Source organism: Anas platyrhynchos, chromosome 9 (genome assembly GCF_047663525.1).
Source record: "Anas platyrhynchos isolate ZD024472 breed Pekin duck chromosome 9, IASCAAS_PekinDuck_T2T, whole genome shotgun sequence".
NCBI classification, from domain to species: domain Eukaryota; kingdom Metazoa; phylum Chordata; class Aves; order Anseriformes; family Anatidae; genus Anas; species Anas platyrhynchos.
The window spans coordinates 16,001,013-16,019,078 of record NC_092595.1 but is presented as its reverse complement, the minus strand read 5'-3'; the positions used below and the strand labels follow the sequence as shown (position 1 = coordinate 16,019,078).

At 49.4% G+C, this 18,066-nt stretch overlaps 1 protein-coding gene across 1 annotated transcript in view; it reads left to right on the top strand.

The window, feature by feature from the left end:
* Positions 1-18,066, top strand: part of LOC101794246 (uncharacterized) — a 155,260-nt gene that overhangs the window by 38,944 nt on the left and 98,250 nt on the right. The window contains exons 3-5 of the mRNA XM_038183620.2: positions 57-287; positions 483-645; positions 952-1,176. The gene's annotated coding sequence lies outside the window, so the exon portion shown is untranslated. The remainder of the gene's footprint in view (positions 1-56; positions 288-482; positions 646-951; positions 1,177-18,066) is intronic.

Here is an 18,066-nt window from a genome sequence, read left to right as displayed (position 1 = left end):
CTGAAACCAATGCAAATCTTCACCATGGTATTTTTTTTTTTTTTTTGTCATCACAGAACCAGTGTGCAAGTGTGCTGGCTTCCCCACCCCTGCTTATCTCAGTTGCTCTTCTGCTTTCTGCTTCTGTCCCACCAACACTAAACTGCAGACAGCAGAAACACTTTTTCACCATGCACGTGGCCGGGAAGACGGAGTGGAGCAGGGATTCCAGTTCAGTGTATTTTGCAAAACCATATGCTGTTCTGCAAGATTTTGCCCAATAAGCTCAGCTCTAAGAGAATAAAAAAGTGAGTTTCCCTTTTTAATAGAGTATAGAAGGTACTTTTTCAAATAAATTTAAAAGCAGACAATTTTACGGTAGAATGTTGCTGATAACTGCAGTATATATAAATATTATAGGAAACCTATAGAAGTGATTCATGGTGTACTATTGATCTAATCAGATTTAACTAAGTGTTTGCATCATTCCTTATTAATCACAGATAATAGGCCCCCAAGGACACCTTGCAGAATCAGGACTTTTCTTTTCAGAAGTGAAAAATGTTCACTTTCATTGTGGATGGACGGGGCCCACAAATTCTGGCCTTATCTTGATGGCATCACTGCAATGCATGGAGTTTCCCCAGGAGTGAACTTTCCCCTACAGTATGTTACTTTTTTTTTTTTTTTTTCTTTCATAAAACAGATCTATTGATCATGCTCTAAACCACCTTATTGGGGGTACTGCTCTGCTGTCTAATTGATGTCAGCTTACAAATGTTTTTTACTGGAAAAAAAGGATTACAACATGAACCAGTATTCTGTGAATTGTAGAGTTGGATGGGGGAGATGTGTTTTACCACCGGGACTCTTTCCTCTTGTTGCTCATGCCTGTCCTCCCCAGTCCTGCCTCTTTTGGTTTATAAATTCTGTGCTGAGTTCCAGCTGTTAACTTCTACTTGTCTGTTCCAGGATGAGTTTTGTAATTCTGCTTTTCATGGGTTACCCTAATCCCTGGAGTCCCCTTTGTATCAACACTGCAAGAGAAGCCTCATCTCAATGGTCACATACAGAGGAGTTTGATAAAGAGCAGCGATAGGCTGGAGGATAACACTATTAGCAGATATTATCAGCACTGCTGTTCCTGCATGTGACAGAAAATTGAGCACAGGCTGGGATCCTCTTTGCTGCTTACAGGTTTGTATTAAGCTGGTTCTGGGACTGAAGTTTTGAGTATCTAACCTCTGTTGCCTGTAATATGCAATTCCACAGACAAAGCTGCTTCATGAGTCTGTTGTTCACGCTTGCTGGCTGCATAGCTCTTGAAAGTTAGGTGCATTTCTCCTTGGTTTTGCCCTATGGATTGTGTATTTTGATTACCACAGCTGAGTTGATACAAGCAGTTCTGGAGATGCTTCTTTAGAAACTTATACGTGTGCATCGGACTGGGCAATCCAGCCCCCTGCTTGTTACCTATGAAATCCCATACAAAGGGCTGTTCAGGGCTGTGGCAGGTGAAGGATTACTCTTCACCTGAAGTGAAAGCCTCCGGGAATTTCAGAAAATGCTTGAAAAGGGGGGTTGTCAGACATCTGATTAAATGCCCCAAACCTTTTCAAAGGTAAGTGATGTTGGTGAGATTTGATTGTGCAACTCTCTCAGGGTCCTCTGGTCAGCTCAATCAGGAGGGGCAGTCCCTAGGGGCTAATGATGAAGTGTGGAGGATGAGGCCTTTCAGTGCAAGGTCCTGGAGGTCTTTTTACTTGGTGCTTTATAGAAGCTCCAGGAGTAGAAAACAGCCCAGGGAACAGAGTTTGAATAACCGTGTGGGACTCTGGGTCTGTGTGGAGGCAGGTAGGTGGTCGACAGGGCTGCAGGGCTGGGGCTGAGCTTGTCCAAGAAATGGATCAGCCCTTTGGCACCTGGGTGCTGCCCCAGTGTCCCTGTGCACTACCTATCCTAGTGCTTCTTGAGCTTGGGCTCACTTTCTTTTGCTGATATTGCATGAGCCATGGGCACCTGTAGCTGTCCCCAGCTTGCTTCTGGAGATATAAGAGACATCTTCATGTCCTCTCCAAAACTGCTTCCTTCAGAAAGAGGGGATGGGGGCTTTCCTGTGCTAGAGTAAGGCTGTTCAAGGACTTTTGCATGGCTCAGCTGTGTGCCCTGGGACCTGTGTGCTGAACACCAGATGCAGGTGGGATGCAAGACATGGGTCTGCATTCCTGTTGCCTAACCCTTGAACCCAACTCTTTCTTCTCTTTGTGCAAGGGGCCTGTGCACTGAGTTTGAGATTTGCTTGAAATTCAGGTTGTGATGAGCTGGCACAGTGGGGGCTCAGCCCCTGAGTAGAGTGAACTTTCTGGATAGAGGTCACCACAGCCTGCTGCAGGTTGAGGGTTCAAAGCCTACTCGTAGCCTGGGATAGCACAATTTTACTGCACTTGGCTCTGCTGCTGGCCACAGCTCACTCCTCCTCCTTTACTAGAAGTTATCACAATGTAACTTGATTGCATTGTTCTTTACGAGGAGACTGAGTTAGATCTTGGCAGAATCTGTCTTCCCTCCCCCACGTATGGGATGAGGCCTCCCCAGGTGCTGTCTCAAGTGTACGCTCGAGCGTTTGAAACCCCTGCTTGAAGCCAGACAGATGAGGAATGAATATCCCACATGAAAATCTCCTGCCTTGCCCCGTGGCGGCGGTTTCGCGGCGTGCTGGAGCCAGCTGCACAAACACAGGAGCACGGTGCAGCCATCAGCGCCTGCCTCGCCGCCTCCTCCCAGCTCTGCCTCCAGTGCAGGCCCTCTGGAGGCCGTGCCAGCTTTGGCCTTCACGTCCTCAGGTGGACATCGCCTCTGCCTCCAGGCTTCCTGGTGGGGGTGAGCAGCTGGTGGGACTGTCCCATTTTCATAAAGCCAGCACAACCCTGCTGCTCCCCCGAGCACCCCTGGTCCCCCACCCCGTGTGCCAGGCCGGTGTCTCAGCAGTTGTTCCTGCCAAGCTGTGCGCAGGGCACAGGCTGCCATGGCAGTCACTGGAGGGTAGCAATGAATCGTTGTTTTTCTCAGCTGTTTTGAAGTCTCCTTTCTGAAGGTGGTGTGAATTAGGCTCTGGCTGTTGTGCCGGGGTGCTTGGTAGTTTTCTGGGGCTCTTCCCTCCGGAGAGAGCTCCTCTCTTCCCCACAGAGCCTGCTGCACCTGCCTGCCCCCAGGAATGTCCTGTGCCACCAGTCAGGTACAGGGGACTTGTTTCTTCTGTGTGGCTAATGCTTTTCCAGTTGATGTGGCAGAAACTGCCAAGAGAGCACAGAAGTTGCTTTCCCTTCCCTATAGCTGGAGATAAATAACCCCCTGGCACTTCTGCCCTGCCAGAGTCTCTTGGCTGAAAGTGGGGTTGGTGAGTTGTAGGAGGGGTTCACCACCTTCTGAAGATGTCAGGCTGTGCTGGGAGGTTGAAACACAAAGCCCCAAGGCTGTCACGGCCCCAAATTGAGCAGATGATCAGGGAGGCTCCATGGGAAGGACCGTGGCTTGCTAGGATCCCAGAAAGAAATTAGAAAGAAGAAATTAGGGGCCTTGCAGAGCGGCTTGTGCTGCCTGCTAAATGCAAGTTCATGTCCTGAGACCTTTTTCAAAGCACGTAGAGGAATATCTGCCTGGGGAAGTCAGTAAGTAGTGAGTCCACAAAGCAGTCTGTTTGTGCTAATCTCATATGGAACGTAATAATAGTGCTGAGCACTGGCTAAGTGCTGGGCAAATATTAGTGTATTATTTTACTTGTTGCAGAACCTGAAACTTATCTCTCTCAGTAAGCTACACTGTCTGCTCCTGTAAGCTTGCTGCCTAGAGCCTGGCTTTCTTCTGCAACCACCTTTAAGGGGCTTGGGACAGGATGTTTCAGCGGGGTAGCTGGGAAAGCCCATTCTTATTTTCGTGTTGCACATTTCCCTCCCCTCTTACTTGACTCCAGTTTTAAAGGCTGTCCTGGTTAGTTGCTCCCCACACCTACTACTCATAAAAATCCCCTGCAGAGACTCACCGGGAGGTAAGCTAGTGCCAGCAGCTACACCAGGGTGCAGCATACTGTATTTGCGTCTGCTCTGGTGTTGGCTGCCCTCTTTCTGCAAGTGACAGGCTCTGGCAAATACCAGGCTGTTCATTACCATTGCACTGCTCCATACATAATGAGGTAAAATGAAAACAACTTCTCTCACTACAGCTATGTGATCTGGGAACTCATAAAGGCTAAAGCGCTTTTAATTATGAGCTTGTTCCGATTATGCCCAGGCTTTCTGTTTCCTCCCATAGAGCAGGCCAGCCCTCTGAGGTCAAGATGAACTTCAGTTAGAGAATTTCTGGCACACAGAGTTAGGAAAACTGGAGAGTTCACCCCCCCACACCACCCCCCCAAACTAGACACCTGCAGTGTGTGATCTATTGTTCCCCAGAGGCCCGTTCTCTTGGCTATAATCTTGCTGAAAGCAGAACAAACATTTATTTCTGGACACGAAAGAACCTCTCCTTTTTCTCTGGCTCTGCAGTACACCAGGAGCCCCGTGTTCTCCTCCCAGCTGGGAGACTGCAGACCCAGTGAAGCAAGGAGCCTGAGTCTGTCAGCTCAGGCTTCTCACTCCTGGGCTCAGAACTGAGATTTCTTAAGCTGGACCCGCTCCCTTCATCCTGAACTTCAGCTGATGTGAAAATGAAATCCCAGCCCTCTCTGGAGAGGGACTGGACAATCTGCAAGCAGAGATTCAGCCTGGAAGGGCCCCCCTTCAGTTCCCTGCTCGTGCTGACTTGGGGTGAATCCCTGCCTGTGCCCCTGGGGGTAAAAGGACAGCTCAGGTGCTAGCAGCCTCCCAAAGGACATGACTGGGAGAGAAAGGGAGGCTGGCTGTGCCCCTCATCTTGGGAACTGAGACTGGGTGCAAGGCTCTGGGGCTGAAAGCCCAAATCTGTGCCACAGGGCAAGGAGCCCTATGGCTCGCAGCACTGGCTGGCCGTGTAGTAGCAGAGGGAGCAAGGAAGGTGCTCCTGTGCCAGAGTCCCTCATATATTTTGGCATATGTGCATTCAGCTTCTTAAGAAGCTGTTAGAACTAGTCTTAGTGATTTCCTATGAATTTCTCTTGCAGTTCACCTACAGGACCTTTTCTCCAGTCAAACTATATTGAAAGCATCATATGATCTAAAACACATTCCAGCTCAAATTAGGACAAGATAGCGCAGGCCTTTCTTTAGGGAAGAAGGACACATGAGGGGATAACGCATGGAAGTTGATGTGCTTGTGACTACTTCTCTACCAGCACTGAGGGCAAAAGGTCCATTTTTGTCAGGGACACTCAGTGGTACTGCATCTCTGTCTAAGAACTGTTGCCCTATGTTTTGCTGGATGCCAGTACAGCTGTAACAGTTATGGCCAATTAATTAGGACTGCTTCCCCTTGTTTTCCCCTTATAAATCACTTCCTCTTTAGTCAGTCCACAGAGAAAACAAGGGAAGAGTGAAATAAGTCTGAAGTAAAATATGAACCTCCCTTTTATTCCATATTTCAGACAATAGTAGTCTGCAGGACACCCAGGGAATAGGTTTTCTGAGCCAATGCTCTGTGAATTCACACTCTCTTTATGAGCCTCTTCAGTGTATAAAGTGAAGTTTTTAATGGCTGTTGCTGTTCCTTTTGAATGGCTGTGAAGTCTGGGTCATCGCAGATCAGAGTAAATTCCCCTCCTCTTCACTGCCATCAGAATTAGCTTTTCCTAACTACAAAGCCTGATGAGGGCGGGTCAGCCCAGAGCTCTGCCATGATGAGGATCTTAATCAGGGTTCCAGCCAGTGTGCTCGCCCTGATTGGGAAGGAAGAGCAGGATGATTTTTTTTCTTGTGTGTTTTGCGTCATGTAAAGATTTTCACGAAATGACCTTTGGTCAGCTCTACAAGCAGAGAACTCTGCCACTGCATGGAGGTGGGCCACCACCTTTTGCCAGAAGGGAGGGAGCCTGCAGTGGATCTGATATTTGCATGAAGCCTTGGATTAACACGGGCCCGATTTCCGTATATTTCAGTATTAGGGCCCAAACGCTTTTCTCTGTCACTCCCTGGCCAGAGGCAATGCTGGCTGGACCTTGCTTCACGCTGTACTGTGACCTGGTATGTCCAGGAGCAGTCCTGTGCCCCGGAGGGATGCTGGCGGGGTCTCTGGCATTGTGGTGAGGGAGAGCATGAACAAAAATGGACCAGACTTGCTGTGTGTGTGGCTGAACTCGGGCAGGATGAACCTGGGCTTCTGTACTTACAGGTTAGAAGGCTTTGTGGTCTTGGCTGGGTCTCATTGTCCCAGATGAGGACTCTGACGCTTCCCTATACAAGGTCACAGGTATGGATGTGATTTGCCCAGAAAGCAGCAAGTGTGTGATGGGTGCTAGCATCCTGCATGGGCTGTGTGATGGATGGGCCTGATGTGCCGTGCTCTTTGAACGAGTGGGTGAAGGGGAAAGAAATAACCAAGCTCTGCTTTCCAAATGTCTTTGGTGAGGTCCCTCCCCAGAGGGAGATTTACGGTGGCAAGGTGAGGATGAGCAGTAAGTTACTGTTAGCTATAGATCAAAAACTGGCTAAGAGAATCGAGCAGTAATGTTGAGTGATTGCAAAGCTCCTGCCAAGCTGAACTCTGCCAGTGTCTGTCTGTTCCCCGTCTTGTTCCCGTGTGGGTTCATCCTTAACAAGTTCCGTGGCACCGGATACAGGTGATGTTTCTAGGGTCTAGAAGGAGGATAAGAGCTGCAGGATCATGAGTATACCTGAAGGACGGGTACCTCCTGGGTGCTGCACCCAGCTTGGGACCCTCATCAGGAGGTCTGGGGTCTTCCTGTGCGAGCCTCCATAACTTTGCAGGCTGCAGCCAAATAAATCCCATCTGGCTGACCTGGGTGGCTGTGCTAGTGGCAGAGATTTCTGCATCAGGCCGGAGCAGGTCGTCAAGAAGGATATTCAGGACCAGACTTAGTCCCTGGCAGGTGGATCATATATTGGTATGTGTGGGAGAGTGTCCATCTGCGTGATGGGCAGGTAGGAGAGCGGGGTCATTGGCACCACTGTCCTCACGTCCGAGATGCTCGTGCAGTCCCCTGATCACAGCCCCTCGCTGCTGATACATAGTGCTTTCTAAGCCAAATGGGGTGACCTACCTTCCCCTGCTCTTTTATTCAGCAGCCATGATGCCTTCTTTTTTTTTTCTGTAAGCTATTGTTTCCAGCTCTCTGGTGGCTTCCCAGAAGCCTATGCATGCAACCTGCAGCTAATGACGATCCACGAAGCCACACGTCCTTCCAAAAGTTTCCATGAAAGGAGAAGTCCAGGCACCGTGTGAACTACGCTCAGGTTTTTCTCTTATCCAAAAAATGAGAAAGCTTAAACAAAATAGCCCCTTGGCATTGTTCCTAGGAAACCACTCACCAGGCAGTCTGAAATAATCATACAGATAATTTACTTGAACGCTGCCGATATGCACATTTTAGACTTCTCTTTCCATTTCAAAAGAAATTGGAAAGAGGGGCAGTGTTACTGTCTTTTGAGAAATAATGGAGGCAGAGGGTTACATAGGCAGCAATTCTTCAATTTCTTTTGTGGTATTAAGAAAAAATTGCAGAAACTTCAAGTAGCAGTAAGCAAGTAAATTCTGTTTTTCTTTTTCTTTTCTTTCTTTTTTTTTTTTTTTTCTTATACATAAGAACAAAGTTAATTGATACTTTTTTTTTTTTTTTTTTCTGTAAAAGTGTCCAAAGGGTATTTGGAGTTCAAATGAGAAATCTTATTAGGCTCTTGTTTTGTAGAGGGATTAACAGAGAAGTTTAGGTGAGAAGCAGATTTTGGCTGACATGGCTGCATTGTTGCAGTCTTTGCCCCCCCACACTTCCAAAGTTTTCATCTTCCAAAACTACAGATTTTAATTAAAAAAAAAAAAAGTGTGGGGGGGAATTCTCGGCCTTTCAGCTCGGCAGCACATACAGACAAATAAATTAAAAAGTGGGAGAAGTGGAACTAACCCAATAATCCGTGAAAACCTAATTTCCCTCACAAGCGTCGCTGACGCAAGCATCTCCCCTCTCCCTTCCCATTCTCCAGTTCAGGGGCAGTGATTGGAGAAATTGGCTAACAAGATCAGAAAATTTAATTACCGTTCTGCCTCCCCTTCCCAAGAAATTGGATGTCACACTTCCTTGTAGCCTGTTTTTAAGATCCGCTATAGCTGATTTTCATGGCCTGAACCTGACTCCCTACCCTTTTCCCTCACCTTCCTCCCCCTGTTCCCCAGGGGAATGTCCATCGCGTGGTACAGCTAATCCTCAGTCCTGAAGTGGAGGTAGAGCCCACGGCCCTGTTTAAAGCCATCCTAAAGCTCTCCCTGGCCTAACCGAGCCAGCCTTCGTTCCCGGTGTTGGAAGAAGCATTGAAGGGAGAGGGGAGGCTTTAGATTGCTTCGCACCACGGAGCAGCAGCCTCAGGTGCTCCTGGTCCCTCTCATGCTGATATGCAGTGATGTTGGGTTATCGTTGCTATTGTCTGTCTGGTCTGGGGATCTCTCTCAAGCCCGGGGCTCAGTTGTGTCCCAGCCTGTGAAAGGAGACGGGACTGCTGCCTGCAATGGCTTAAAGTCGTATCTGACTGATGCTACCTGCTGAAAGGAGTTCAGGAGTCCCAGACTCAGCTTACGCAGACTTTGCTCGGCAGATCTTGGTGCTAACAGAAAGAAGAGAGACTGGAAGGTCCCCAGCAGTGCCATATCCCCAAACCTGGTCCGAGCATGCCAGCTGGCAGTCATAGAGCATCTGCGCTGCCCTGAATGCTCCTCCTCAGCAGCCCTGCACCTCCTGGGGGTCTGTCCCCCCATGCATGGCCTCGGGTGCTCTGCTCATTTGCTCTTTCTTTGGCTCTTTGATCAGTACAGATGTATCAAGGCAAAAGGAGACACCAGGGTGAGGGAGGGCTTTGGATTAGCATTATTCTTGCTCCTCTGATTTTATGCCTGGGCCACAAACTAGCACATGGAAGAGTTTCCCTGCCTATTCAAAATGCAGGTCTCAGACCTAAGCTCCTTCTTTTTCCTCCTCGCTCCCAGGCTTTTGTGGGAGCCCTGTGGATATAGAAGAGCTGAGGCTGTTACTGCTTGGCTGTTGCAAGGGTCCGGGCAGGGCAGAGATGAATGCAGCGCAGAGGAGAAGAAACATGGCTTGCTTTGTAATGTCACTTCTATCATCGGAAGGGATCTCAGACACGTAATTAGCTAAAAAGGAGGCTGTTCTGCATAACACAAGCCCGTTGTATCCAGCTCAGCAGGCCTGGTGACCCAGGCTTTGGTCTCATGGCTGGCGATGTCACCAGAATCCCCTGGTAGCAGAGCAGCCTCACTGGAGACAGCTGCTCTATTTATTTTTCGATTTGTATTCCCAGCATGTCCTGTTCTGTGCGAACTGTAAGCTGGCTTAGAAATTCAGTGCAAGCGCCTTATCAGATAATGAATAATGATTTATTGAACATATGGGTAAACAGCATAGATAAGGTATAAATACACTTCGGAAATGCAGTTGCATTTGTTAGGATGTATACCGAACCAGCCCCGTGGCTCTCGGCGCTCATTGCAGCTGCCACAAAGGCGTCTCCTGCATGGGCTGCCACGCATCGCTGCGGGGCCCCATCTGTGCCTGCGTCTGCACCAGGAGACACCTTGGGGTGCTGCGTGACGGCGAAGTCACCTGCAGTGAGCCAAGGCGTGAGGTTGGATGGGATGTGAATAAAACTGAAGATGTTCATCCTCTGTAAACGAGCCAGCGCTGTGGGAGCAGTGGGGTTTATGCTGGCTGGGTCTGGGCTTAAGCTACGGAGCGTGGTGCAGGGACCCCAAAGTTAGCATTTGGGGACAGTATAAGGGCTGGTGCTGCCTTGTGGCCCACAACCTCATGTCATGCAGCCCATTCACATGCACCACAAACATGGTGACTAGGTTTGTTTGCGATGCCCTGTGCGTGGAATAGCTGACCTTCCCTTTGAGGTAACTCCTCCTCAGCAAACAGCAGCGTGCAGGCCCTGCTCCCTAAGCTAACAGCTGTCTGTGCTGCCTGTAGTCTGCCGCGTGCTTTCTGCTGAATTGGCAGCACCCGTTGGTGAAAAAACCTGCTGGAGATCCAGCATGCTCCTGGTGCTTCAGGAATGGTCCGAGACTTGTTGTGATGCTCTGCCACCACTCCTCTGCCATCCTCAGGTACGTGCCATCCTCCCCTCTGTGCTTTCTCCTGCGTCTTGGTGGCAGCCCCTGCCTGTGGCTGAAAACCCAGTCGTGCCGAGACGCCTCCAGCCCCAGGAGGTGGTCAGGCTGCCCCCCTTTGTTATTCTCACTGCGGCCCTTCAGAGCGGATCTGCCACTTTCTGGCCAGGAGCTCTGCTGTTAAATGAGCCCGCATTATTTGCAGCCTCCCTGAGGTCCCAGATAAGCAATAGCCGTGCCTCCCCCTCTGCTCTAATCAGCAGTCACCAAAGGCCATGGCACTGAAATATGTTGAGAGGAAAGTCAAACCTCATGGAGCTGGTTGTTAGGTGTCTGAACCACAAGCGGCAGGGGTGTGAAAGACCTGGCTAACCTGGGGTTATTGCAGAACAGGGCTCGGCGTTTTGATGGTTGTGATACCAGCTCTCAGAGTTGGGAGAGATAGAGGTGACACAGGTATTTTTGAGGTTAATATGAGAAAATCCTTTAAGACACAGAGGGGACACAGTTCGAGGCTCCTCTGAGATTATCTTTTGTGTGCAGGAGGACTGTGTGGTGAACGGGTCTGAGCATACAGCTGGGGTGGGTTCTCCAGCTTCGGCTCTGCCGGTGGAAAAATGTTTTTCATGTGCTGCGTAGCAGTGATTGTGACATTGCTTTCCCTGAGGGTCTTGTGGAGAACTGGGGAATTGCTTCTTTTTTGACTTTAAGATTTTTTCAGCGTCTTACAGCATGAATGTGCTCCTCTCACTTTCCCTGGTTTGTGCTCATCAGCCCCTTGTTTTTCCCCAGCAGGCCTGGTTCACTGTTGTGTGACTTCTGGGCTAAAAGGTAAATTTCAAACGCCCTGGGACTGAGAGCTTGATAAAGCTTTGTGATCCAATCTGTTGGCGAATATAGCCACAGAGAGAATTCGATTTGCATACATTTCCTACCCTGAATTCCTCCGGTGCTATTAGGAGTCACCATAGCTAACACAATCTCTGAACTGTGGGGCTTATGTGCGTGCCGAAGCACACCTATTTGCCTTCTTGGAAAGAGATTTACTGAAGCGTTTTTCATGTTATTGTCCACCCCTCCACCCCCCTTTCTCCCCATCAGAGGATTTCGTGCTGCTGTAGAGACTCTTTGATCTGAGTTAATTCTTTGATGAAGCTCCACGAGACAATGGAGGAGCTGAGCACGCTCTGGGGAGGATGCTTCCCTCTCAGAAGGAGTAGCTGATAGTGGTGCGAGGTGGTGTGGCCCCAGGGCAAAGAGCCCCTCTGCTGCTATTTCATGGCCGGACACCAAGCTGTGAGTACTGGGCAGGGGGGAGATGGGGAAAGAGTCCTCGCCTGAAAGCTGGTGGCGTAAACGTGGCGGGGAAGTGGGGCGCGTGGTTATTGAAGTGGCAGTGGAGAGCCACTGAGGCTGAGCGATGGGGGCTGTTTGTGCCGTCCTTGCTGGAAGGGTTTTAGAGATCCTGGTGGTCTGAGGGCCAGGAGGACAGCCTTGCTGTCTCTGGTGGGTTTGGGGGAGACCCCTTCTCTTTCAGCTGACCCAGGCATGTCTCGAAGTTTCCAAGCCGAGCTCTTTTTCCAAGTCTGTGTGCGAGAGCAGGGCGCAGGGTGAGAGGGAGGGCTCTAGGCTTTCACATACAAATCAGAGTGGATGCAGTCATGGATTCGGGTCCTGCCACATCAGACTCCTCCTAGCTGATCTTCCCCTTGGTGAAGCTGCCACGAAACAAAGCTATGTGCCGGCGCGTGAATCGTGTGCGCTGCGGGATCAGCTCCCGTGGGAAAGTTACCAAGCTGCGTCTTGTTGGCTGTGGTCGTTCCTCCTTCCCCTGCTTGTCTGGCTGCCCCGTTAATTGATTACTCCACTGTTCTGCTGTTGCTTCTGGAGCTGAATGCGTTGAGTTAAACTGAGAGAGCGGAGAAAGGGAACAGTGATTGTGAGTGCCAGGCTTGCATCTGAAAGATTACGGCACAATCTAATGAGCTCATTAATTTCATTTCATTAACCAAACAGTGCTTGTGGAGAATGGCAAATATTTAAAGAAGCCCAGCAGGGTCAGAAACACATTTAATTAATGTTGTCACATGATACTGAGAACAGGAGGGGGGAATAAATCCTGATGCTATATATTAACATCCATGGTGACTTCTCTTTTACGTTTTATGTGCTTCTTGGGTGAAAGTCCTCCCTCTCTTGTCTGGCCCCTATTGTGGCAGTGCCTGAGCACCTCCCAGACTTGAATGCATTTCCCCTTCCTCCAGGCTCCCCGTGGGAGTGAGGCAGTGCCATTATCCCCTGTTTATAGGTAAACACTCAAGGCAAGAGCAGGAGAGATGATGGTTGTGCCAAGGGTCAGTAGCAGATGATCCTGGTTTCCCTGTATTTCCTCTCTTTGGCCCTGCTCATCCCTTGGGACTGAGACTTGGATGTTGAACGAGCTCACCACAGAGAAGAGATGACCTCCTGTGCTGAACAGGTATTGGTACCTTCAGAAACGCACCCTTTGCCTTGCAGAAAAATAACACCCCTAGCTGCGTGTACCATGGCAAGCACTCGAAGCCCCTGTCTAGACAAGGACTTGGTGATGCTGGGTGACTACACTGTGCGATTATCCCAGTAAATTAGTCTGAGCTCATCAGCTTCTTGTTTGTCCAGCTGGGTGCCCTAGATGCCACAGCATGAGCAAAATCTGAAATGCACACAAACAGGGAAGAGAGGGTCAACCCCTTTTTCAAACCCTTCCAAGTCTGGTGCGTTTGTCTTGGCTATTTGTAGAGGCTGGTGTGTGTCACAGCGATGTGGGATCTCATCTGATTCTCCCCCATGTCAGAGGCAATTTGGACTGGGGATTTTGTAATGAATGAGCTGTGAAATTATTAATCTCCATTGTTGAGGTGGGCTTTACTAAAAGTTTGTTTTGGTTTGGGGGAGGCTATATTCCTTCGTAGTTCAGGAGCTGGATCTGCTGTGAGGCGTGTTGCTTTCTGGTTGTCCTGGTACACTCTGCTTCTTTGTGAAAATTGAGTCCTGATGGATACCTGTAACACACCTGAAGGTCTGACTTTCTCGTGGGCAAATCATTTCTGTGGTTTCTGGGTCAAGAAAAATCCCAGCTCAAATAATCCCAGAGGGTGTAGAACTGTTTTTTACCCCAAAGTCTCCCGGTGCTCCTGTGTTTGTGTACGTATGACTTGGTGGCATATTAGTATATTTGTAGTTGTGGTGAGGCACCCCGCTGTTGAGAGGAGGAGAAGTTGGCTCAGATTTAGGGCAAATGGTCACCTGAGTCTGCCTGGAACATTGCTAGGGCCAAGCCCCTGCAGTACCATGTAAACGAGCTTGTCCAAGGCACTGCATAACCAAGTCAGCTTTGCTGCTAACGGCAGGTTTGCAGCGTGCTAGGAAGAAGTCCCGGCCTCCTGGGGCAAAGCTGGCGGAGGGGAGGCTGTGCCTGCACAAACGGGGAACGCTTTTTCCATCAGCATTTGCTTCTTACGGCAAATGTGCTGTACGTGGCAATATTCCTGAGCGGTGATTATAGCAGAGTTAAAGAAGTGTGCGCTGTTAATGTGGTATTGATAATGTGAGGGGTTCAGAGGAGCCGTGCCTGCTGGCTGAGCAGGTAGAGAGCCGGGGGGGGGCGAGGGGGCTGCTGTCATTAATTGCCGCAGCTGGAGGAAGCAACCGGCTGGAAGGCCGAGCGTAAATCGTGAAGTGCCTATGAATTAGTCCTCTGGTGACAGCTCTCGGTGTGGTCTGGCACTTCCGCAGGCGCTGCAAGCGGCTGGGGAGCGGCGGAGGGCACCGGGCAGGAGGAGAGGGTCTTCCTTCACCCTGCTCCGTGGCACTTTGCCCATTACCCTGTCACTCACCCCTCAGTTTCTCACGGTGTGATTCTGCTTTATTGCAATAAGATGAAGCTGCACTTGGGGCTGGGGAGTTCATCCTCCATCACGGAGCACTAATTCTGTGCTCTCGGCCAGAGGGAGCTTCACAGGGCAAAGCCTGCTGCTACTGCTGGGGGTGCCCCTGGGGAGAGGGGCCTGGCACCAAGGGGTCTTGGCACTGCTCTGGAAGCACTCAGCACCCCAGCAGGAGGCTGTGCTGGCAGCAGGAGGGATGTGTCCCCTGCGCCAGGGGTTTAGCAGTGCTGGTGGCCTGGGTGAAGTCCCTCGGGATGCCAAGGGACCTAGCAGAGAGGAGGGCGCAGTGCTCATAGTCGCATTAAGACTGGATTGCAGGAGAAACGTCTGATGTAAGTACCCGCTGGTTGTCTGGTGGTGACCTGAGTGTCCCTTTTTGTTGGCCTAGATGGAAAGTCACTGAAATGGAGCAGTGGGGCCTGTGTCCTTGGCAGGCAGGCGTTGTCCACAGGGAGCCCTGGGGCTTGTGCCGGATGCGTTGGATTAGTGTCCGAGAGGCAGATCGCGATGATTTCCACAGTGAGTTGGTTGGCTTGTCCTTCACGTTTCTGCCATATGGGCCTTGGGCAGGTCCAGCTCCTGCCTTGTCCTTGGGTGGATGGGCCTGGTATCAGCACAGCGTGGGAGGAGGCAAAATCCCTCCCTGCTGTGATGACCTGACCATGCATCGGGATGAGCAATAGCACAACGTGACCTGGGGAGAGGTCCTGCAGGTCCAGCCCAGCCGTGGGGCAGGAGAGGTTTTTGTCGGGGCTGAAGCCGTGGCCCAGAGCAGGAGGTGCGAGCAGCAGGAGATCTGGCAGGGCTGAGCCTGGCCTGGGGGCTCTTGCCAAGCACTTGTGGTGCTGAGAGGCTGATAGCATTTCTGTTGTCTCGGTGACATGCGCTGCCCTTTCTCAGGAGTCTCCGTTTTTGTCCGTTCTTTGTTCGCCAGCTCCAAAGTCTGTGCGTGGGCTTTCTCTCCCACCCTGCGGAGTGGCCGCCCACAGCATCCTGTTGAACCACTTGTGCATGGGAAAAAGAAAAACGCGTCCTCGTGCATGAAATCACAGGGATGAAATCTCTGGTGCCTGAGGAAACCTGGAAGCGCCTTTAGTCACTTCTTTGCAGCCACGCTGCCTCCAGGATGGCAGTTTGCTTTATGGCAGTCGCACATATTAAAGCAGCGCTTCCCCGCTCCCCGAGAGCCAGGTCACACCAGGGATGTGACAGATTGGCTGGTGACCTGGAAGGACATCAAATGGAAGGATTTAGCTTCTGGAGGGGGCTTGTCCAGGGAACTCATGGGTGGAAAAACAAAAAGCTTTCCAATTCCAATGCTGTCTGTCCTGCTCTTTCTCAGAGGAAGAAACTGGAGTGAAAGGAGCACCTGACAACAAAATGCTCCCTGAACTGCAGCCATTTCACACAATTCCCATTCCCGGTCTCTTTGAGTAAGTGTTTGGCCACCTTTGAAGGTGTTTTCTAGTTTGCTGGTGTCATCCTTGAATAGATTTTCTGGCCCTACTCTCTGAAATTTGGACCGTGACCGGAAAATTGCTTATCCCTTTTACACTCAAGGTGTTTGAATCCTTGTCAATCGACCAGCTTGCGAAAGTGGAACAAACTTTTCTTCTAAACCTTTCCAGCCATACCACAAAAACAGAATATTTATTATAGGATCAAGAAAACCCAGAGTTGCCAGTAGAAATCTGAAAGGTAGAACATAAAAACAAAATTGTGGGTTTCAACAGAACTTAAAACAATACTGTTACGTTTTTATTATTATTGTTTTTTTTTTTTTTTTTTTTAGATGGAGATTCCCTTCTCACAAGCTGAAAGGCAAAGATTTTTTCACAGCTCTAGCAGTTGCACCTTCTGCTGTCAGAATTGATAGCTTAGATTCTCAAGATACTTCAGGCTTCAATAGTTATGCTCCCTTAACTGAGGTATTACAGATACTATGGATTTTTTGAGCACATCCTTTACTTTTTGTTGCTTTCTATGGTTCAATGGTTGCCTCTGTGGGTGAACTTGGAGCACGATCCAGAAGGTAAACAGAAATCCTTAAAATAAATAAATAAATAGAAGAAAGTGAGTCTAAATATAAGTCTGTCAAAATCAGGCTTTTCTCTGCAGCAGCATTAAAGTAGACCAATTGATTGCTGGTGTCTGTGTCCAAAGCGCTGAACGAGTGAGCCAGGGGGAATATCCTCCTGGTGGCTGTCAGCATCGCGCTTGGCAGCCGAGGTGCCGGGTGTCCATCGTGGACCTGGAGACAGATCAATGAGCTGCACAAGTGAGGTTCTGGCTCTGCTGAACTGTGGGGCAAAATCTCACAGACTTCCATGGACTTCATACTTGGGGGAAGAAAAGAAAAGGGGAAAAAAAAATAATCATTTACTTTATCTCAAAATTTGACCTAAGCATTTACTTATCTTCCAGCTCCAGTTATTGGTTGTCAGCAGTTTTCAGTCCTAGAAGAGGCCTTGTACCTTCCTCCAGAAAACCCAGCTGCTTTACTCCTTGTAGATGTGCACCCAAAGGCACTAAAAACTTTTGAAAGTCTTGACCTTGCAGGAACCCACAGGAAATGGTAACTTTTGTTAGCCTGACTGCTTCCCTGCTTCGACTCTCCCGTTGCAGTTCTGCTAAGGCACTCTGGCAGTCATCTGAATTCACAATATGTTGGGTTGTGGCTGAAATATTTTATTTTCCACTTTTCTTCCCTTGTAAAAAAAAAAAAAAAAAAATCTTTCTTATGGAAAAGTTTAGACAAAAAGATGTTTTTTTTGTTGTTGTTAGAAATTCTCGAGGGAAAGGACTAGGAGACAAATCCTATTTTCTGAATAACTCTTTTTTCAAATACCAACGCAAAATCTTTTATAAGCCCTTTTAGAGGAGTGGTTGTAAACAGAATTGTCCATGAAAATGGAATATGTCTTGCACATCCTGAAAAGCACTGGGACGTTGTTGTATAGGGGCTGCTACTGCTCCATCTCCTTCTGGCTGAGATGGAGGCAGCAACACTCTTAAGCACAGCCTTCAGGCAAGCTTTCCATATTCATAAGACAATGGCTTTATCAGAAAGGGAGGCATTTCGGGGAAATGTCAATATAAGTATTACAATCTCTTTATATTGTCCCCTAAATCGTCAAAGTGAGGTTGTAGGAGATAATGTGCGATTACGCTGTCACTAGAGTTTGTGGATCCATACAGGAGCTTTTGAGAGAAATCCTTCCAGGCGCAGAGGGGCCGCGTGCTCCAGTCTTCGTCGTCTTTCTGCTGTGCTTCAAAATGGGCTGAAAACTGCATTTCAGTGCATGTGAGAGACTGGCTGGTATTTGAGAGCGAGGTGTTCCCACTGTTCTCTTTGGTGATGAAGTGCGAGTGGCACTGGGATTTGGGGATTCCAGAGGACCAGCGGTGGCTGCAGACGAGGAGATGCTGATATCTCACGTGCCCACCTTCAGGAATGTCCTCGAGTCTTGGGTTTCCTAGCAGTCCCAGCCTTCGATGCCATCCTAAGGGCACAGTAACAGTGCTCCTGCTCCCTTAGCTGGTGTGTGCTGTGTTTGCATGGACAGAAAGCTGGGCATCCCATCCTGCCTGGCTCCTCCTTGCACAGGGGCCAGATCTGGGAGAGCTCGGAGGGGACAGGCTTGGGGAGAGGAGCTTCAGAACTCAGGAAGGAGGGATAAAATCACCCTGGAAGACAGATTTTGGGCACCTTGATTGATTTCTGATGGAAGTCTTTCTCTCATCAAAGGCTGCGTTCCTTGTTTTAAGTTTCCGACAGGTTCTGTGGAGTGTTACCCCTGCTGGGTAGAGGAACTGAAGGCACAAGGCAGAATTTTGGCTGCAGTGACTCCCCGGCTCCCAGAGGCAATTCTCTGAGTGGTGAGATGAGGCTGTGCCTGCC